The sequence below is a fragment of the Panicum virgatum genome, chromosome 7N, assembly GCF_016808335.1.
Source record: "Panicum virgatum strain AP13 chromosome 7N, P.virgatum_v5, whole genome shotgun sequence".
Classification (NCBI taxonomy): Eukaryota; Viridiplantae; Streptophyta; class Magnoliopsida; order Poales; family Poaceae; genus Panicum; species Panicum virgatum.
This window is the reverse complement of record NC_053151.1, coordinates 20368966-20392229: the sequence shown is the minus strand read 5'-3', so window position 1 is coordinate 20392229 and position 23264 is coordinate 20368966. Positions and strand designations below refer to the sequence as shown.

The window sequence follows — 23264 nt, the reverse complement described above, 5'->3', positions numbered from 1 at the left end:
TCAAAGGATTAGCTCGAAGAACCACACTAACAAATACACTTCCCTTTCTCACAATGTTATAAATCCTAGGATATTGGTCCCTCAAGGCTACTTTGCCTAGCCAAGTATCCTCCCAAAATCTTATTTGAGTTCCCTACTCAGTGTGAACTTACCCAAACTCAAACTTTTGTTTGACTTTCATTAAGCTAGATCAAAAGTGAGAGTTGCCGGGCATATATTCAACATGTGTAATAGTTTTGTGCCTCAAATACTTTCTCCTCACGAGAGTTTGTCATACCTATCTTCATTAATAAGCTTTAAAATCCATTTACTACTCCTATTTTGCACATCAAGAATAAGAATTCCTGAACCTCCTTGATCTTTCATGTGAATACAGAGTACTTCATCTAGTGAGTATGTACTTCTTTTTATGCTCATCACTTTGTCAAAAGAACCTAGACCTGTAGTAGTCTAAATTCTTTAATACCTCATGTGGTAATTCAAAGAAAGATAGCAAAAAAAAAAGGATAGATTACTATGAACTATAAATTAATGAGAAATAATTTATTTGCTCATAACCGAAAGCATCTTTCCTTTCCAGCAACACTGAGTTTCTTTTGAACCTCTTTGACTTCTTTCCGATCCACATTTCTAAAGTTTTCTATGATGTATAGGAATGCCTCAAATCCACAAAGCAAAAGCTTCATGTTCTTTGCTTGTTCAATATTATTCTTGGTAAAAAGGTTAGTATCATCTGTGTATTGCAAAACAAAAAGACCATCATCTACCGATGCTTGATCCGGATTGTCTTATTTGTAGTCGAGTAGGATTCCATCTTTACAAGGATACGTGAGAGACGTACCTCCGTCAGGCACCTTGTAAAAGCCTAGTTGGGTCCGACGTACGTTTTTGTTCCGTCGAATTTGATGTATATAAAACCAAGTTACACAATATACCAAAGTCGCGAGTAAAGCTTTGTTCGCTGGTGCAGTGGCAGCTTGCACCTTTGTAATATCCAACGATACGGTGTTTAACCCTGTCCTTACTGACGTGATTATATACTTGTGTTTTCCAGCAACTCAGATCGACACGGACATGGTTAGACCGGAGTAACCGAAGGCGTAATGCGTTTGGATGATTGGAGCATTGGACACACAGTCAAAACGGGACTCGATACTGTTTCCGTGTTTAGCAAAACATATCATTCGTAACTGATTTCACAACCGTATTAAACTATTTTCTTATTTACTCATTTCATAAATATGAAAAGTTCTGACGTCATCATTAAGGTTTTTGTTGTTTTTTATTAATACTACCACCGTTCGTTCCCGACCATTTCTCATCATAATTTTCATCGCCGACACCTGGTTGTCATCATAATAGACACTATCACAAGCTCTATATAAGGGGTCCCTACCGCATACTCATAATCATACGCGGTTAGCAAACCAAGATGGCTGAAAATTCACCGAAGCACATGATTGCAGCAGCGGGCCTAGCCGCGAAGGCTCTGGCACTTACGGCCCTTGCCCTCACCTACCTCGCGGCGTCTGCAGAGGCTAAGGCCAAGGCGGTGCCACAATGTGGTGTCCAAGCTGGCGGCGCCGTGTGCCCCAACGGCCTTTGCTGTAGCCAATTCGGCTTTTGATGGCTCGGTGCCCAGTATTGCGGGGTCGGATGCCAAAGCCAGTGCTCTAGTGGGGCCCCCCTCGCCACAGAGGTGAAGGCAGGTGAGTGCGGTGTCCAGGCTGGAGGCGCCCCGTGCCATCCTCCCAACTGCTGCAGCCAATATGGGTTCTGCGGGCAAGGCCCTGAGTACTGTGGTGCCGGCTGCCAGAGCCAGTGCCCGGGGCCATAACGGCCGTGAAAGCCGTGAGGAGGTGGCGCCGGCACATCACATGCGCATGTTTATTTTCTACTACTAGAATCATGTTTGCTACCATGTGCCACTATTATATGTGTCCTAGTATTTATTATATAAGGCCGCCTGAGTCATGCGCGTTCATGGCGAGGCCGCCGGTTGTGTTATGTCGTGTGTTGAGTGCATTTGAGTGGCCTTGTTTTGCTGAACGTGGGATGGCACCTAGACGCGGGCCTGTGGTCGTTAGTTTAATTTGTGAGTGGGTGCAACCAGTGGCTGCACATTTTTAATTTCTTAAAAATAAATGGATTTCCCCAGTACATGCGGCCGCACGTATAATATTCGCCATGCCAGGCATCACCTATTCACCTATCAGGTTGGCTACTGGAAACGTTGTTTAATATTTTCATAAACCAGTCATGTGCCTGGTGAGGCAGCTTCCCTCCCAAGCATAATGTCTCACCTTGTTTCCTTGTCCACAATCCATGTGACTTCTCTGGCTTCTGCCCCAAGTGTTTTCTTTTTTCCAATTGGATTCCTTTTTCCTCTACTTGGGCTTCCTCCATTGTCGGCCCATCTTTCTAAATTCGCTAACGTACGTTACCGCGTGACATGGTCGCTGACCACGTCACGTGTGTCACCGAAGCTGCGTGTCCGCCACTTCCGCCCCTGCAGAGGCCCCACGACGGGTACGTGAGTGGGGTGGCAACGGCATTGGATGGGGTGCAGGGGAGAAGGGTCAAGCTGGAGAAAAAGAAACAGCGACAGGGTTGAATGGCATGATAAATAGAGGTTGCGGCGACGACGTTGGATGGCGCACGGGGAAGCAAGAAAGGGTGGCTTCAGCGTTAGACGATGCGCGAGGGAGAAGGATGAAGCTGAAACAAGAGGCGGCAGCGGAGTTGGATGACCCTCCTCAACAGAGAAAATGGCAGCGGGCGGCGTTAGATGGCCAGCAGAAAAGGAGCTTGCCTAGGCAGGGTGCCCTGAGCGGGCAAAGGCATGATTGCCACATGCTAAGGAAATTTTTTAAAAAAATCAAGGGTAATGCTAAGCTTAAAAAAATGTCCTATAGAAATCCTATTTACGTGATAATAAGGATAGAGAAAAGAAAGAAAACATGATGATGTGGATGGCAATAATCATGCAAGCTGATTTTCAATCAAAAATGAAATTGTCCCACGTGGATGTATCTCCATGTTTGTCAGCATGTAAGTAAGATTTCTGTAAAAAGTTTTATAGCTCTAGCATTACTATAAATTCTGTGAGGCAAAAATCGATAGCACTACGTTAACATACCACGAGATTCATAACTCTAATTGGACAGTATCAGATGCAACCTGCGGCCTCACATGCGCCCTGTGCCCCAAGCCCCAAAAGGCTACCAGGGCCCAGGAGATCCGGTGCACCAGTGGCGGCATGTCCCTAGTGAAACAATGAATATATTCTATGAGCTTGTTTACAGCGGTTGTACAGTACCACCCGTACCATCTGGTACTGTTAATTTTTCTGAATATTCCTAACCATTGATTAAAAGATAATAATAAAAATATATATTTAAAATATAAATAATTAGCCAAGGGTAATATAGTAATTGGTGTACCCTATACTAATACATGTGTATACCATGTTATGTATATACCATTCACCACATATTAATAGATGTATATACCTAGGTCATAGACTGTCTGTTCTAATCTGCACACATGCCGCAACGACGCCCCGACTCCGGCCGTCTCGCACTGCCGCCCTGGCTACACACGCCATCCTGTGCCACCACCTCGGCTCCACGTTTGTGCTGTGCCGGCATCGCCACCACCGTGACCCCCCGCAGGCGGCCCCGGCATTGACCCCGTCGGGCGCCACCGCCCCCGCCCCTGCAGTGTGCTGCCGCTGGTGCCGCCGAGGGGAGTCACCTTCGTTCGCTGCTGCCCAAGGAACCCCCTACGTGTGCCGCTGGCACATCAAATCGTCGGCCCAGGCAGCCAGTCGCCGCTCCTGGTTTCAGAAGAAGCCAGACTGCTAGAGGAGAAATAATCTGAACCTGAAAGAAAGAAAAATGGACGTGTTCTGTTCTAAGTCCCGCTCTGATGATTTTCAAATACTAGATGAGACCCGCGGCAACTGCCGCGGGGGCTAGGTAGATATACATGTAACCATAAAGAAGTCATTGAGTCAGTTTCTTTCAGAGGGAGTTCTCTACAGCTAATTTGAACAGCATATACAATATCAATTATGAATCTAAACAGGTCCCAAACTACATGCTCATTCATGTTAATAGTTCTTCGCTGTACGGAGGAGTAAGCATCTGACTATCAGTTCCATAATTGACTTGTTGCAAAGCATATATAGCAATAGTCCAATAGATGAAGCCATGGCCGTTTTCCTATTCACAAACTGGTTGCAGGCAACATAGAAATCCCTAATCTTTCCTCCTATAGGAAGCAAGTGAGTAACACAATAGAACGTGGAAAATTCAAAGGTACCCTAAGATAGATTTAGTAGCAATGCAACTAAATCCCCTAAAAACATATCATTTATATATACAATGTTGTATATAATATGAATACTAAGTAGCCTGACATTGCCAGCAAATTGTGGATATCACAATACGTAACAGCTCATATATGAAGGATACATAAAAAGAAGAAGAAAAAAAAACAGGTTGGCACTCTATGACTCTACAAGCTACAAACACTCACTACACATGATATCTGACCAACAGGACCCTATTGCTCATTTGGTACAGAGTGGTTAAATAGAAGAGCGCATAAAGAGTAAATAAGCAAAAGGAAATTAACCATCATTCCTCGACAAAATTTGAACCATTGTAGTACCTCATAATAGCAACGTTGTCATTGTGGGTACAGAAGCTTCATCAAGTAGTACGTTAAACACCATCAGCACAAACATTGACTACAATTAAAAATATTTCACTGAATATTTTTTATAAGCACAAAGGTGCTTATCAAGCACATGAGTCAAACTAAGGTAACCAAATAACCCAAGAATGTGCAGAGAGCTGTGAGCATACCAGCAGGCTGATCTGATAAATAGTGCCGTGCAAACTGCCAAGAGTGCATTAGTGCGGAATGCTATGGAAACTTCATCAAGAAATGAATTAACATCACCTATAAGCATTGGCTGTAATTTAAAACATTCACTGAATTATTTGAGATAAGAACATAGGTCATGCTAACTCATTGTAAGAAACAAAAAAGAGCAAGCATAGTACATCACTAACCATTTTAGTACCCTTTCTGAATTTAAAATTAATAATTAATTTAGGTACCGGTCCTACCTGCATTTGGCACCGGTCCCACCATTTTAGTACCGTCTGGTACCGTACCATTGGTACTGTCTATTTTTGCACCGTCTAATTTCGACCGATGAAAGGCTCTTATTTTTTCCAACCATTGTAAGTGGACAGTATTTTGTGAGGCAAAAATCGATAGCGCTATGTCAGCATACCTCGAGATTCATGACTCTAAGTAGACAGTATCAGCTGCAACCTGTGGCCTCACATGCGCCCTATGCCCCAAGCCCCAAAAGGCTAGCAGGGCCCAGGAGATCCGGTGTACCCGTGGCGGCATGTCCCTAGTGAAACAATGAATATATTCTATTTGTTTAAGTGATTTTTGAATAAAATCTACCTTGTGTCACATTAGATATTTGGATGCTAACTTAGATAATTAAATATGAGCTAATTATAAAACTAATTACATAAGTTGTGGCTAATTTACGAGATTAATCTATTAAGCATAATTAATCTATGATTAGAAAATGATTGTTGTAGCATCACATATGTAAAATATGTAATAATTAAGCTTAACGAATTCATCTCACGAATTAGCCCTTATTTATATAATTGGTATTAAACATCTGATGACTGAGACTTAAGTTTGGCCATGGTGACCGCAATCGTTCGACTGCCATGTAATGATCTCTGCTCAGCATGGCACCACCTCTGTGGCAACTCCCACATCGCCCGACCAGTGCCATCGCCTGGGTCTCTAAATATGGAGATTACGATTATGAAAAACTAGACTACCAAAAATCTACTACCTCCATTCTTTTTTTAGACACTGCTGACCTTTTGCTCAACGTTGGTCCACTTGTCTTATTCAAAAAAATTATGTTGTACTTATCATTTATTTTGATGTAGTTTACTTTATCATTGAATATATTTAAAAATAGATTATATTTTCATAAATTTGTATTATTTTTTGAATAAGATGAGCGGTCAAATGTGGTACAAAAAGTCAACAGAGATATACATTTAAATATGGAGAGAGATATATAACAAACTAAAGGACGCCACCGTAGACGCGGCCTGCTCCTGCACGGCGCATGCACGCAGCGGCAGTGGCGGAGCTATATGTAGGACATACGGGGCTGTGGCCCCACCTTGGTCTAGAAAATATATTATGCCATCACTAGTTAACCAGTAAATCAGCTGGGTTATAGGCTTAGTAGCAATCGCGAGCTAACTATATACATTGAGCAATGGTCTCATCTCCACACATACATAGACATGAGTTTTGCTTTGTTTCTTTGGGCAAGTCTGCAATGTCAGTATGAGGAGGGAGGAACTCTTGTCTCGCTACTGGCTCGCTTGATACGTTCGACTGCTTGTTTTTGCTATAGTTACTGTATTTTCTGGTTTGCTACATAAAATGGTTCGCTGGTCTCTACATTAATCAATCAATTCGTTATTTTCCAACCCACAACAAATAACACCAGCTTCTGCTTGCGTGGTAGGAGTATAATTTTGAATAGTATTTTTTTAGTTTTGGTTATGGTCAACATAACTGTTGAGCTATAAAAATGACGGATGCAGCGATAATGAGTCCATTTTCGTGCTCCTCCAACACTGGTTGGCTCCCCCTTAATTATTATATCTCAAGCTCCGCCACAGCGCAGCGGTGAGCGGCCTCTGGGCTCCGGCCTTGCCTGACGCCCTCATCGAGTCATCGTCTTCGAGACCAATTAACAGCCACAGTGCGCTCCTCCCTGACATCCTTGGAGCAAACTGATTGTATTATTATTGCCTGAATGATCTGGCAGCATTTTTTTAAAAAAGGGAAATTTTATTGATTTCAAGTACAATACATCAAGGTGATACATCGTCTTGAAAATTTCCCGACCTCTGCCTAAACGACACACAGCCTAAAAAGAGTTTGATAAAGATCCTTCCACACTAATGACTGTCAATCCGAAGACTAGACCGCCACCCATGTGCCCGGGCAAAAAAAACCTTGGCCACCTGTGCCAAGAAATGAGAGGCCGCTACAAGCTTGTCCTGCAAAGTATACTTCTGAAGGATAGCCCATGTACGGAGCCAGTGCGTAGTTGAGTAGATAACCTGCAAAAAGGAAGATTTTTTGTTATCGAACACCACCGCATTTCTGCATAGCCAAACAGACCAACACAAGGCTGTCGCGCCCAGAAGTACTAGTGGCTTATATTCTTTAGAAATTCCATTGAGCCAACTCCCACACATACTAGGCATATTATGAGGTTTTGGTATGCCCCAGGCCGCATAGACCGAAGCCCATACCATTCTCGTGAATCGGCAGTCAAAAAACAGATGTTGTATCGTTTCATTCTCATGACAGAAACAGCACTGTTGGTTCCCCTGCCAATTCCGTTTTGCAAGATTATCCTTTGTAAGAATGACGCCACGTCTAAGATACCAGAGGAATATCTTTATCTTGAGTGGGGCTTTTAATTTCCATATTCTCTTATTTAGATTAGGAGTGTTCTGATTGATTAAACCCAGAACATATACTGATTATCTGGCAGCATATACTGATCAAATACCCTTCTTGCATTGTTTCATCCCCGTCGGCGCGGTGATTACGTGAATGCATATGCAACCTCTCATGTACGCTCACTCGCTCAGGTGCAGGTTGGGACTTGGGACCAACCGTCCTCCTGCAACGCCCAATGCCTCATATCCTCATGCCCTGCGGCTGCGTCGTTCCACTACTACAAAACAGGCCAAAAATCTAGGCCAAAGGAACCACATGTTGTTTGAACCGGTCCTAATGGGAGACATCAGCACCGGCTGCATCAATAGCCGATACTCTTGCGCCGAGCGCTGGCAAGGCGCGCCACGGCACAAACTGGTGCCAATGCACTGACAAAGGCACCGGTTAAATCCATCAGCCGGTACCAAATTGGCCATGCATCAATGGCACCGGGTGGTGGCACAACTCGGTGCTTATAGAGCAGACATTAGCACCGGGTAATGCCATGACCCAGTGCCTCTGCTGGCACTGGACATAGGCACCGGTTGGTGCTTTCAACCGGTGCTGAACTATTACTTTTGGCACCGGTTGACTAGCACAAACCTGTGCCTTTGTGCTCCTACTATAAATACCCCGTCCCCTCCTCCCTTCCAAGCTGTCGTGAACTCACTGTTCATGGCAGCTGAGTGAGGAAAGGGGTGGTGAATTTTTTCATTTTTTTAAAAAAAGTTAGTAATACTATTTTCAATACTTTTATAAATTAATTTTGTAGATGTAGTTAGCACATGATTTAGTTTATACACATAATAAATATTTGTAGATATATTTTTGGACCCCATTTAGTTTATGGTTTCATATTATTGTTATATAAAATATTAGGCATAAGATAACTATTTATTTATATATAGTTAGGATTTGGATTATTTTATTTTTATATTAGGCATGCATAATATATATATTTATAGTATATAATTTTGATGACACTCCAATTTAATTTGTTTCGTAATCAATCATTGTTTAATTTAGTATATTATTATTTTAGCTTCAATTTTTATTTAAGATTGGTTATGTTGACACTAGTTTGATGTTAATTTAGTATATTATCCTCATGCCCTGCGGCTGCGTCGTTCCACTACTAGAAAACAGGCCAAAAATCCAGGCCAAAGGAACCACTTGTTGCTTGAACCGGTACTAATGGGAGACATCAGTACTGGCTGCATCAATAGCCGGTACTCTTGGCCTGCGCCAAGCACTGGCAAGGCGCGCCACGGCACAAACCGGTGCCAATGCACTGACAAAGGCACCTATTAAATCCATCAGCCGGTACCAAATTGGCCATGCATCAATGGCACCGGGTGGTGGCACAACTCGGTGCTTATGGAGCAGACATTAGCACTGGGTCATGCCATGCCCCCGTGCCTCTGCTGGCACTGGACATAGGAACCGGTTGGTGCTTTCAACCGGTGCTGAATAAGTACTTTTGGCACCGGTTGATTAGCACAAACCGGTGCCTTTGTGCTCTTACTATAAATACCCCTGTCCCCTCCCCCCTTTCAAGCTACCGTGAACTCACTGTTGTACCCAGATTGCAACAGTATGTTGGAGGACTACAGAACATTGTTGTACCCAGATCTGAAGAGTATGTTGGAGGACTACAGAACATTGTTGTACCCAGATTGCAAACAAAGCCAAAAGAAGTTGGGTACCACATTGAAATTATTGCAATGGAAGGCATCAAATGGTTTGTCTGACACGGGATTCGAGGAGTTGCTAAAACTTATAAAAAACTTACTCCCAGAGGGTAACACCTTGCCGGAGACAACATACGAGGCAAAAAAGGATCGTTTGTCCTTTACGATTAGAGGCACAGAAGATACATGCTTGTCCTAATGACTGCATCTGATGAGGACATCGCCACGTTGGACATGCACGAACCGGCCTCATCTCCAAGTTACAAGTCGACTCCAACTCGGTCTTCATGTTCATCTCAGATTCAGCCAACACCCCTGCACGGTTTCGGCGATATCTCCCTCATACGGAGTCGGAATGAGGTGATCTTGGATGCGTTGGAATTGTGACGACGAGACGCTTCTTTTGGTTCTAGTCCCAGCTCCAAAAGCCTCTTGAATCATTCTGTGTGACTATGGAAAGGTGTCGCGACACCTGTTTTGGGCCTTTTCAGGCTTTGTTGTCGGGCCTTAAGCCCAAGTTGTGGGCGCCCCACCCCTGGACGCCCCAACCCTAGGTCGCCCCTAGCTCATAAACTCAGTAGCCGCCGCTGTTAGACTTGGGTTTTGTTTAGTTTTTGTGTTTTTCTTCGAGAAACAGAGATTGATTCGTTGTTAATGTGGCGACAAGTCCTTTTACAGTGATCCAGGGCCCCCGTTATTGATCTCCTCCACTATGTTGATTAGTCCTTTGTAATCGAGTTCTTGAACCCCCACTTTGATTTTTGCTTCATAAATATTTGCAATTTCAGATTGCGTGTTTATCCTTTCCTGCTTGTGTTCTTCGATTCGCTTGCTTGAAAAGCCTTCTCGGCGAGGTCAATCAAGTTGTGCTTGGTTGATAACCAGCGGAGCGGTGGTGTAACAGTTGCAGGCTTTGAATTCGTGTCTGATTAGAAGTCGGATCGCCAACGTCACGTACTCCACCAATCGAATCTACCCTACCTCTCGAAAGATCGGGCCTAGTCTTTATCAAGTGGTATCAGATTTCCTATTTCCCGTGAGGTATTACCCTTCGTTTCTCCCTTTTGATTCATTTCGTCTCACTATCCTCGAGACCACAAAAACCCTACAAAAAATATCACTGTCCTAGAACCGTTTTAGCCTTTGCAATTTCGTTTCAAATTCGCTTTGTTGAGTTTGTGTCCGTGGTCGAGTCTTGTTGCTGGTTTAGTGTGTTCCTAGTCGTAGTTCAATCAGCCCGTTGCAGTTTGTTTCCGCCGCTATCCCATCCACCTTTACCCAAACAACAAGTCGATCCACCCCATTACTCGACTTGCCCTCACTAGCCTGCCTTGCGTGAACTCTCGCCGCGCCAGCCCTAGATAGGTTGCAAGCCGCCTTGTTATTTCGCCTTGCATCGCAGCCCTTTTTGATTTCATCTGGCGAGACCTATTGCTGCACATACCAGAGATACTTTGCCCTAACTGAGACGCTTTGCTCAGTTGCATTGCCCTAACTGCCGGGGATAGGGAAGCTTTTCCCTAACTGCCGCCGGCCAATCTGCCGAGTTGTGCCTTTGGAAACGCGTAACTTGAGTTACCTTCGGTAAAACAGGCATAACTTTTCACTCGGTGCTCCGATTTGGCTCAATTTTTTACAGCAGAAAGGTAACGAAATTCTGCACATACAATAAAGAGCTAGTCAAATTTAGACAATCTCTTGGAGATGCTCTTATCTTGTGTTGTGGATCGATGCATTCAAAGCATATTTCTGAAAGAAGAATTTCTTTCTGATGATTAAGAGGGAAGCAAGGCTTGCACAACTTCATAGTGTTAGTTGGTAAACAAACTTTGTAATAAATATAGTTTGGATTGCCTTGACCGGCTCCTGGTTCTTGTAGCTCACGCGTAGATTTAGTATAAGCTGTTTGTAATCTGTTTGGGTTGTTGATAAAAGCAAGGGAGCCGGCTAGATCATCTAGACTATATAAATATGTACCCTATTTCGCCGTTTTGTGCAACAATTATTAATTAACATGCAATCACTGGTGTTCCGCCTACGCACCTCTGATTTGTTTTACCCAGCAACTGATGGCAGGGACTATTGTTAACTGGACACACCGGAGCAACCGAGGCGATGCAAGCCTCAAGCAGATCGATGGTTGGACACAGTTACATCGACGCTGTGAAAGGCCCTTGTTTGGTTTTGGTAATTGAGTGACAACTTATGTGGACTAATAAGTGTTTATGTTGAGATACACAAGAGATTAGTCCACACAAAGACACTAGTATGAGCAACATGTGCCATGGAGGAGAAATGGCTAAGTGTTGATGCTATGCTCATATAGTGTGATCGAGGAGCTCATTGCATATGAGACATGACATGGAGTTATGTGACCAAAGTGGAGAAGATCAAGACAAGGCTTGGCTTGATGGACCGGTTGCAATGGAGAAGGGCAAGTCAAGGCTTTGAAGCGAGGGACCGCGAGGCGGTGAAGCTTGGGCAAGATTTGGCGCCGATGGACCGAGGCAACGGTGAAGAGTGAGCAAGGTCAAGATCGATGGACCAAAGAAGTCATGTGATGATATGGAGTGGATCATATCATTTAAGAAAGATCAAGCCAAGTGTTGACTCATAATGATGATCAAAAGGCTTGATGGAGTTTGGTGCTTGTGTGGCATCAACATTTGGGAAGATGAAATGGAATGCGCAAGGCAAAGGTATGACTTGTAGGGCATTTCATTTCACCGGTCAAAGGTTGTGTAGAGAAGTGCATGACCGGATTTAGGATAGATGGCCGTACTATCAAGAGGGGCAAACTTGTTTGCATATCGGTCATCTAGTGCCACTTGAGCGATCTAACATTGCGATGTTGCTAGGATCGAGTGGCGTGGTGAGATCAAATGAAAATCCTTTGAAAATGATTGTGAAATGCTAACACACATACACATGGTGTTGTTCACGTGGTGGTGTTGGCACATTTGCAAAGGAGAGAGAGTTGGAGTTGATGTTGATCAACTTTGGGAAGCAAGAAAGGTTTTTCGGTTTTCTCCGGAAATTAGGTTGTCCCTTGGAGTGGAATACTGCTTTGATCCATTGTGTTTTGGATCAAGAATTCAGTTGGGTTGTGTAGCCCTCCGAATTAGCTTTCCATAGAGTCCAAGATCACCTAATTTGGACATCGGAGCTAAGAGTTATGGCCGTTTTACCGAGGTACATTTCTGCTGGAAATAGACCTGCGGACGGTCCGCCCTAGACCTGCGGACGGTCCGCCCTTTAGGGGCGGACGGTCCGCCCTTAGGGCGGACGGTCCGCCGTTATCTCGGTTGAGCTCAAACAGAACCGTTTTTGACTCTGTGGGTGGTCCAAAATGACCTGCGGACCGTTCGGTCCATGGGGGCGGACGGTCCGCCTTTAAAAGCTAAAACGGGCGCAGAAACTTGGTTGTTCTGTCTTGGGTGCCCAAAATGACCTGCGGACTGTCCGGTCCTTGGGGGCGGACGGTCCGCCTCCTACTGAAATTTCTGGGACAGAAACACTGCGGTTTCTGTGTGTGCTCACGTTTTGAACTGCGGACAGTCCACCCCTGGGGAGCGGACAATCCGCCGGAAACTTCCAGTTTTAGTCAGAGACGTTTGCAAATCGGTTGGTTCGAAGTTTTGAACCGCAGACAGTCCGCCCCATGGGCGCGGACAGTCCGCCCGGGGCTCTAACGGTCGACTCTGACACATAATCATTGCAGTTCTAGCCGTTGGTTTTGAATGGCGGACAGTCCGGTTTTTGTGAGGCGGACAGTCCGCGAAAACTCTGTTTTCGTGGGATTTGAGTGTAACGGCTAGTTTGGGGCCTCCCTCTATAAATAGAGGGTGTGGCCGGCCATTTGAGAGTGCTGAGCACCTTGGGGACTTGGTGTCCATGTGTGAGAGTGCTTGAGAGCCCTCTACTCACTCTAACTTGATAGTGTTCATCCGATCGAGTGAGAGAGCGATTCTAGTGCGATTGCTTTGAGAGATTGCATCGAGTGGCACTAGGTGATCGTGTTGCAAGCCGGTGTGCTTGTTACTCTTGGAGGTTGCCACCTCCTAGACGGCTTGGTGGCAAGAGACTCCGTTGAAGCCCGCAAGAAGTTTGTGCGGTGCTCCGGAGAAGAGTTTGTGAGGGGTATTGTGCTCACCCCGCGGGAGCCGTGAAGAGCAACTCTAGTTGAGCGAGACGTGAAGAGCAACAAGTGGTCCGGCCGGATCATGTGCTAGAGCTTGGTGTGAGCACTCCACGTGGGAGAGTGTGACTTGAGAGTCACCACTAGCAAGAGGATCGGCGGCAACCTTGGAGCTTGTCTCAACGGGGATTAGCTTGGTGGCAACCAAGTGAACCTCGGGATAAAAATCACCGTGTCAACTTTGTCTACTCTTCTCGGTGGTTTGCATTCTCCAAATCACAAGCATTGTATTTACATTCTTCTATATCTTGTGCTTGTGTAGTTGCTCTCTAGTGATTAGTTAGCTTGTGTAGCTTGCTAATCAACTTCTTGCTTGTGTAGCTAGAAGTAGAGATCCTAGTGTAACTAGTTAGCTTGTGTAGCTTAATTAGTTGCTCAATTAGTTGCTCTTGCTTAGATTGTGTAGCTAAGCAAGTTGAGCACTTGGATTTGGATTGTGTATCCTTGTCCTTGAGCATCTAGTGAGCTTAGGTTTGGCTTTGTGCTTTTGCTCATTAGAATTGTGTAGGAGCTCCCCCGGTTTGTGAAGTACTAGTGCTTAGGCTTGTGTGACTTGGCATTAGAATTTTTAAGAGAGCTCTTACTAGCTTGGCACTCCATTTGCTTTGTGTAGGATCTTTTTGGAGGTGCCTTAGAGTTATAGTTAGAGGGGTGTAGTCTTGGCTAAGCGAATAGTTTCAATTCCGCATAAGTTTTGGTTAGCCGGCGCAATTAGTTTTAGAAAGGACTATTCACCCCCCCTCTAGTCCGCCATCGCGACCCTACAAGTGGTATCAAAGCCGAGGTCTCTCATTTGTGGTCCTTACCGACCCGAGAGGATGGCGACTTATGGGCTAGATGTTGAGTGTCCACATATTTTTGATGGCACACACTTTGCACGGTGGAAAAATTGGATGATATACAATTTTAAATTTATTTGCCCTCAAATGTGGTGGATGGTAGATGTAGGTTTATCTCATGTGTTAGATGAAGGAAATCTAACTCCAACACAAGAGAAATGCCTAGATCTAGACATCCAAGCTACTAACATCTTGTTTAGATCTTTGCATAATTGCATTCTTGGTGAGATCATGGACAAGGAAACCGCCCATGAGATTTGGAGTTATCTAAATGAAAAATATGGGGCGGCCTCCGATGATCATGATGATTATAAGACCAAGGAGGAAGTGCATGAGGATGATGAGCACATCCATGACATGGTGGTTGTGGAAGATTGCTCCACCTCATGGTCAAGTGATGACGATGATAATCAATCTACAACAAGTTCACTTGACATGATTGATGATGATTCAAGTGTTGCAAATTATGATTCTACTCCAAGCATACTTGATGATCAAGTTGGCTCATGTACGGATGATATTGCTATGTCAAGCTCATCTCCATCTCCACATTGCTTCGTGTCACAAGGTGACACAAAGGTATCAAATTGCAATGTGATTGATCTTAATTCATATGATGAGCTCTTGAGTAGATATGCTAGCTTGACCAAATTATTTGAGGAAGTGTTAGCCAAAACAATCAAATTTGAAAAAGAAAACTCTTTTCTCAAAGACACATGTGAACAACAAAAGCATCTACTTTGTGTCATGAGTTGTTCACATGAGGAGCTAAAATTGACTCATGAGGAGCTTAGTGTTGCTCATGAGAATTTGGTACTAGACCATGCTTTACTCACTAATAAATTTTCTAGTAAAGGAATTAAAACTAGTGAGAGCTCATCACATGGGTTAAAAGATCAATTGCAAAATGTTGCTAACCCTTGTGATGTAGGAAAGAAGCATGTATCCACCTCATGTGATGATTTATTGTCTATGCTATGTACTTCACATATAGATGCTTGTTCTTCTTCTACTATGCAATATGAGACTAACCTTGTAGAAAAAAACAAAGAGCTCCAAAGTCAAGTGAAGTATTTGAGCAACAAGATAGAGAGATGGACAAAATCAAAAGTCACCCTTGAAAGCATAATCAAAAATCAAAGAAGCTTCGGTGACATGAGTGGCATTGGTTCCAACAAGAGCAAAGCCAAAGACAAGAAATGGGGCAAGAATAAATATAATAGGAAGATGAAGAAGCAAGAAGAAATGAAGCTATCTCATTTCATGTGCTTTCAATGCCATGAGATGGGACACTTTGCAAATGGTTGCCCCAACAAAAAAAAGCTCAAGTTGAAGAAGGAAGAAGAGAAGCTTAAACATGTCAAATGCTTCAAGTGCCGCACTTGGGGTCACCTCACCTCAATGTGCCCAACCAAGCAATTGGTGAAGCAACAAGAACCTCAACCAAAACCACAAGTTGAGCAAGAGAAGGTACCCCAAGTCAAGATCAACCATGATGATCAAGTTGATGACTTAAAGATGATGAAAAAGAGAACAAGAAGGGGTGGCAAGGCAAGAGCAAGGCATCCAACTCATATTCGAGATGCCAAGATGTTAAGCAAGAACAAGATTCAAGATAAGAATCCACATGCTCACATCAAGTGCTATAGTTGTGCAATATTGGGTCACCTAGCTTCGGGTTGCCCAAACAAGCTTGAGAAGAAGGCTCAAGCAAACTATGAGAAGCAAGGCAATGAGAAGCATCAAATGAGTAAGAAAGAAAAGGCTCAACAAAAGAGAAGATGCTACTTATGCCGGGAAAGGGGACACATGGCTTATTCATGTCCCTTAGGTAACAATTCTAAGCTTATTTCAATTGATGCAAATATTATGCTTAGAAAGGATGGTAATGGTACCTCATTTGTTACTATTGCAAAACATCCCGCTATTCATACTAAGGCTTTGCCAAAGTATGTTGCTCCTAACTTGAGAGGACCCAACCTAGTTTGGGTACCATCAAAACGTGGATAAATGTGTGTAGGTACCAATGACATTGGAGGCTTGACTCAATTGGTTTTATCTTGTTCATCATGTGATTGAGTCAAGTAATCGAAGCCTAGTGCTATTCTCATCCCAATGTCAAGTCAAAACAATGAAGTCCAAGTACTACAACATACAAGTATCTTTTTCTAGTTGCGATGATTTATTGGAAATATTTGATGGCTTGCAAATTTATTTGAGTTGAATCTTGTTTTGGATGAAAAATCATTTTGCATTTGGAAAATGAGTTACATGTCATTGACTTCTCAAAAATGATTTGGAAACTAGTACATATGACATTTGGTTCTTATGTATACTCTTTGTTTCATTTTTCTGATTTTTTTGAAGCAATTTTGAGCCATTTATGAGTTTTCATGATTTTACTCGTTTTATTTTTTGAATTCTTATTGTAACTTGTTCATATGAGTCTTTGGAAGGTTTTCATGCAAGATTTGAGATTTTTAGATTTTTATATGAGCAATGATACAAATTAAAAATTGAATTTGTGAAAGTTGGCAAAATTCTGGGCTGTCTGAATTTTGGTAGTGCGGACAGTCCGCGGGTAAGAGGCGGACAGTCCGCCGTTCATGGGACTTGTTCACCAGAGAAGTTCTCAATCGCAAAAATACACTGCGGACGGTCCGCCAAAGGACCGCGGACGGTCCGCCTGTGTTGGGCAGTATTTGCCAGAGGCAGTTTCAGTCGAGCGGCAGTGTGAAAATTCAAAGGCGGACGGTCCGCTAGGATATCGCGGACAGTCCGCGAATGGACAAAAAGGAGGATCCTGACAGCTGAACTTATCATGAGCTACAAAGGTATATCCCTAGTTGATCACATTCATTTGGGTGCATATGAGATGTTTGATTTGGATATATATGCTCGTGTTGCTTGCTATAAGATGTTTGAATGTATTAAATGCTTAGTATTCAAAATTGAGTTAATTTGAATGGATATGATCATGAGATGACTTTTAGTATGCGATATAATTGAATATATGTCTTGTGAGAGTATTCAAACAAGTTGACATCAAGTTTGATTCAATTTGATGAAGTATAGCTCAATTGCTCAAAATCTATCCTTTATTGAAAATCTGAGTAAGCTAGGAAGATAGCCATAAGTGGATGATCAAATCTATTTGGATTGGCTTGAAATTTGGTATGCATGCCCTACACTTATGGTACTAGTTGCTGTACAAATTTCATGAGAATATGATGAGAAATACTTTAGTTTTGGAGTGGATCTTGTCAATGCATGTGCAGCAGTTTTCAGCATGCACCCATGAGTGAAGATGTGAAATCTGGTAGCAATCTAGAAAAGCATTGAAGCTCAATTTTTTATGGCTACTAGATGACTTAGTGCCACACATCTCCACAAATTTTTGTGGCAATTCAACATGTACTTTGAGAGATTTGATGTATTCTTTGAGAAGTACAAAATCTGCCAGAAAAGTGACAAATGTTGGATTGATCTTGAGTCACTTAAATTGAAAGGTCCTCAAGTTGGAATCATCGTTACAAGTGGTTTAAGAACTTAGGTTTGGTTTTGAGAGGAGCTAGAAGCATGACAAGAAGCATGACAAGTATTAGGTACAAGGCCATTTGATTGTAGAGTGTACTTATCACATTTTTGGTACTAAAATTGGAAGATCAAGAAAAGCAAGCAATACCCAATATAGAGAGATTCATGATAATTCAAGTATATTCAAATGGTATTCTCTCATGCAAGCAAGGATCAAAGAGATGAAGCAAGCCAACCACAACAAGATAATGCATTTGATGATAAGTGATATTCATTTCATATGGGTGAAGGATGGTATTCATTGTCTTCACCAAGCTATTATAATTGGACTTCATGATGCTAGTTGGAGAACTAAATCGGAATCTAATGACTATCCTCTACTCCAACATAGCAAGGTGAAATTGCTTGACATATGCATTCATTATATGCTAAGGACATGATTAGTGCATATAGTCACATATAGTGATCATTCATGAAAAATAAAATATTTTTAAATGTTTTATGATGCCACTATTGCTTCTATGGTTGATATGATCTAGTGGTAACATATGACATGTTCATGAGATAGTAAACCCAAGTAGTTGATCTAGAAAATGAGTTTTCAAGTATTTAACTCAACATTGTCAAGATAACCCTTTGAATGAGGTGTGAAGAAGCTTGTCATTGGTTCAAACCGAGTTGAATTATTTGGGCAAGTAGTCTAGATCAAGTCAAAGAGAAAGAAGCTCATGGAAACAATCTAGTTCAAGAATTGGTTATCAATGTCAAATTCAATAAAGTGGTCCATCATGATTTTACAAGTGATACTAGATTCAACAAAAGGTATATCATTGTATCTCTACAAGTGATATACATGGTCATACAAGTAGTATTCATTCAAGTAGATCTAGTGCAATAATGTTGGTTCCACAAGTAATCCTCAACTTTAAGTGATCAATTCAAATCAAGAAAGCTATCCTTATCAAGAAGAGCTCAAGATTCAAGTAGATTGACAAAACACTTTGACATAGGGGGAGGAGCCCCACTACAAAGTATCAAGGTCAAGGATCCTACTAGTATCCTACATGTGGCATTTCAAGGTGATCTTCATGCTTCCACATGTTGTTGTTACAAGTGGTCTCAATTCCAATCAAATTGAAAGTGTCCATCAAAAATGAAGATTCAAGACTCAACCATCTACCCAAGTCCAACTCTTTGTATCAAACCACAAATGCTTCATATGATTGCCTACAAGGGGTGTTCAAGTGGTAACCCTATAAGTACAAGAGGTACAACCTCAAGTGGTAGCCATTGATCTTCACATGGCCAATTTCATGTGGTTTCGGCCTTTTTATGGTCATTGATGACAAAGGGGGAGAAAAATGAACAAAGATATGAATTATCCTTAGATGACAAAGGGAGAGATGAGATGAGAGTGCGATCATGGACATGGATCAAGAGGAGCAATATTGAGGAGGATCAATATTCTTGGACAAGAGGAGCACAAAAGTAGGGGGAGCAAGCTCATGAACTTAGTTGTTTGCATTTGATATGTGCATATTCATGTGCTTGTTTGCATTTGCATAAGTTTTAAAATTTATATATGCATTGCTTGTGTGTGATGTATGCTAGTCATATAACTTGGTTGATGATTTGATAACTAGCATGCATAGATTGTAGCTAGACTTTTTTTTTTACAAGTGAATCAAGAGCCTTGCTAATATTGTTGATCTCATGAGGTATCTTGAGTTTTTGATGAATGTCTAGTTACTCATTGATGCTAAGGAATGAACTTCAAGGATGCAACTCAAGTTGGTATCATGCTTCAAAGGTTTATCCTATATACCTTAGCATCACTTAGTAGTGATAACAATCCCACAAATTTCATATTTATGCATGTGTGAGTTTAAAACCAAATCTCTTGAGCACACATGTAGGGGGAGTTATCACTACCAAGTTGGATTTTTATGGTGCTTATCCAATCTTTTACAAGTGGTCTTAATGGTGGATAAGAAACATAAAATCCAAACCAAGTTAGCTATTTACACGTATGTGAAGTGCTAGCTTGGAATATCCTTAATTTCCATATCTTTGTAGAGTTGTCATCAATTACCAAAAAGGGGGAGATTGAAAGGCCCTTGTTTGGTTTTGGTAATTGAGTGACAACTTATGTGGACTAATAAGTGTTTATGTTGAGATACACAGGAGATTAGTCCACACAAAGACACTAGTATGAGCAACATGTGCCATGGAGGAGAAATGGCTAAGTGTTGATGCTATGCTCATATAGTGTGATCGAGGAGCTCATTGCATATGAGACATGACATGGAGTTATGTGACCAAAGTGGAGAAGATCAAGACAAGGCTTGGCTTGATGGACCGGTTGCAATGGAGAAGGGCAAGTCAAGGCTTTGAAGCGAGGGACCGCGAGGCGGTGAAGCTTGGGCAAGATTTGGCACCGATGGACCAAGGCAACGGTGAAGAGCGAGCAAGGTCAAGATCGATGGACCAAAGAAGTCCTGTGATGATATGGAGTGGATCATATCATTTAAGAAAGATCAAGCCAAGTGTTGACTCATAATGATGATCAAAAGGCTTGATGGAGTTTGGTGCTTGTGTGGCATCAACATTTGGGAAGATGAAATGGAATGCGCAAGGCAGAGTTATGACTTGTAGGGCATTTCATTTCACCGGTCAAAGGTTGTGTAGAGAAGTGCATGACCGGATTTAGGATAGATGGCCGTACTATCAAGAGGGGCAAACTTGTTTGCATATCGGTCATCTAGTGCCACTTGAGCGATCTAACATTGCGATGTTGCTAGGATCGAGTGGCATGGTGAGATCAAATGAAAATCCTTTGAAAATGATTGTGAAATGCTAACACACATACACATGGTGTTGTTCACGTGGTGGTGTTGGCACATTTGCAAAGGAGAGAGAGTTGGAGTTGATGTTGATCAACTTTGGGAAGCAAGAAAGGTTTTTCGGTTTTCTCTGGAAATTAGGTTGTCCCTTGGAGTGGAATACTGCTTTGATCCATTGTGTTTTGGATCAAGAATTCAGTTGGGTTGTGTAGCCCTCCGAATTAGCTTTCCATAGAGTCCCAGATCACCTAATTTGGACATCGGAGCTAAGAGTTATGGCCGTTGTACCGAGGTACATTTCTGCTGGAAATAGACCTGCGGACGGTCCGCCCTTGAGGGGCGGACGGTCCGCCGTTATCTCGGTTGAGCTCAAACAGAACCGTTTTTGGCTCTGTGGGTGGTCCAAAATGACCTGCGGACCGTCCGGTCCATGGGGGCGGACGGTCCGCCTTTAAAAGCTGAAACGGGCGCAGAAACTTGGTTGTTCTGTCTTGGGTCCGCCTCCTACTGAAATTTCTGGGACAGAAACACTGCGGTTTCTGTGTGTGCTCACGTTTTGAACTGCGGACAGTCCGCCCCTGGGGAGCGGGCAGTCCGCCAGAAACTTCCAGTTTTAGTCAGAGACGTTTGCAAATCAGTTGGTTCGAAGTTTTGAACCGCGGACAGTCCGCCCCATGGGCGCGGACAGTCCGCCCGGGGCTCTAACGGTCGACTCTGACACATAATCATTGCAGTTCTAGCCGTTGGTTTTGAATGGCGGACAGTCCGGTTTTTGTGAGGCGGACAGTCCGCGAAAACTCTGTTTTCGTGGGATTTGAGTGTAACGGCTAGTTTGGGGCCTCCCTCTATAAATAGAGGGTGTGGCCGGCCATTTGAGAGTGCTGAGCACCTTGGGGACTTGGTGTCCATGTGTGAGAGTGCTTGAGAGCCCTCTACTCACTCTAACTTGATAGTGTTCATCCGATCGAGTGAGAGAGCGATTCTAGTGCGATTGCTTTGAGAGATTGCATCGAGTGGCACTAGGTGATCGTGTTGCAAGCCGGTGTGCTTGTTACTCTTGGAGGTTGCCACCTCCTAGACGGCTTGGTGGCAAGAGACTCCGTTGAAGCCCGCAAAAAGTTTGTGCGGTGCTCCGGAGAAGAGTTTGTGAGGGGTATTGTGCTCACCCCGCGGGAGCCGTGAAGAGCAACTCTAGTTGAGCGAGACGTGAAGAGCAACAAGTGGTCCGGCCGGATCATGTGCTAGAGCTCGGTGTGAGCACTCCACGTGGGAGAGTGTGACTTGAGAGTCACCACTAGCAAGAGGATCGGCGGCAACCTTGGAGCTTGTCTCAACGGGGATTAGCTTGGTGGCAACCAAGTGAACCTCGGGATAAAAATCACCGTGTCAACTTTGTCTACTCTTCTCGGTGGTTTGCATTCTCCAAATCACAAGCATTGTATTTACATTCTTCTATATCTTGTGCTTGTGTAGTTGCTCTCTAGTGATTAGTTAGCTTGTGTAGCTTGCTAATCAACTTCTTGCTTGTGTAGCTAGAAGTAGAGATCCTAGTGTAACTAGTTAGCTTGTGTAGCTTAATTAGTTGCTCAATTAGTTGCTCTTGCTTAGATTGTGTAGCTAAGCAAGTTGAGCACTTGGATTTGGATTGTGTATCCTTGTCCTTGAGCATCTAGTGAGCTTAGGTTTGGCTTTGTGCTTTTGCTCATTAGAATTGTGTAGGAGCTCCCCCGGTTTGTGAAGTACTAGTGCTTAGGCTTGTGTGACTTGGCATTAGAATTTTTAAGAGAGCTCTTACTAGCTTGGCACTCCATTTGCTTTGTGTAGGATCTTTTTGGAGGTGCCTTAGAGTTATAGTTAGAGGGGTGTAGTCTTGGCTAAGCGAATAGTTTCAATTCCGCATAAGTTTCGGTTAGCCGGCGCAATTAGTTTTAGAAAGGACTATTCACCCCCCTCTAGTCCGCCATCTCGACCCTACACGCTGGTACATAACGGCACCGATTGACAGTTGGCTGCCAGACAGTTAAGGGTGCCGTTATGTCAATGGTAAACACGATAGTTTGCCGGTGCACTCTTTTTTTCAAAAAAAAAATCATGTAGAGCCACTGTACTGGAACCGTGGATCATTATTACGATCTCTCGTTTGCTTATATTTTAACTGCGCGAAAGGCCGGGCGGCCAGTTGGCTAGCCCGGTCCGGTAGCGTCGCGCCCCAACAGGTCCTGAGTTCAATTCTCATCAGAAGCAAATTCCGGCTGTTGGAGTAAAAAAAACCCTCGCTGTGATCGCCGCGAGGCTTGGCCCTCTCGGGCATGGGCCAAGGTTCAGGGGTTTTCTCTACCCAGGTAAGCCGGTGTGGCTTCCTCTTAATGAAAAAACGGTGGGGCCGTTTCCTCCCCCGGTAGAATTTTTTTTCTTATATTTTAACTGCACCGTCACAAATAGGACCTAGATAGTATTACACCACCTCAGCGGTCTAAATAGTAAATATGTATGTGTCTTGGAGCTACCGTATAGCTCTTGGTTGGATGCAATTCCTTAAATTAACCCTGTACTCCCTTATCAA

The 23264-nt window shown here is 43.2% G+C and overlaps 1 long non-coding RNA gene and 1 pseudogene across 1 annotated transcript; one reads left to right on the top strand and one right to left on the bottom strand.

The window, feature by feature from the left end:
• LOC120683880 overlaps window positions 1-23264 on the top strand; it is an 88355-nt pseudogene that overhangs the window by 8584 nt on the left and 56507 nt on the right.
• On the bottom strand, window positions 4355-5069 carry LOC120683881. Its single transcript, XR_005678966.1, has 2 exons — window positions 4875-5069; window positions 4355-4756 (listed from the first exon to the last, which is right to left on the bottom strand). It is a non-coding gene; the product is annotated as an uncharacterized LOC120683881 (long non-coding RNA).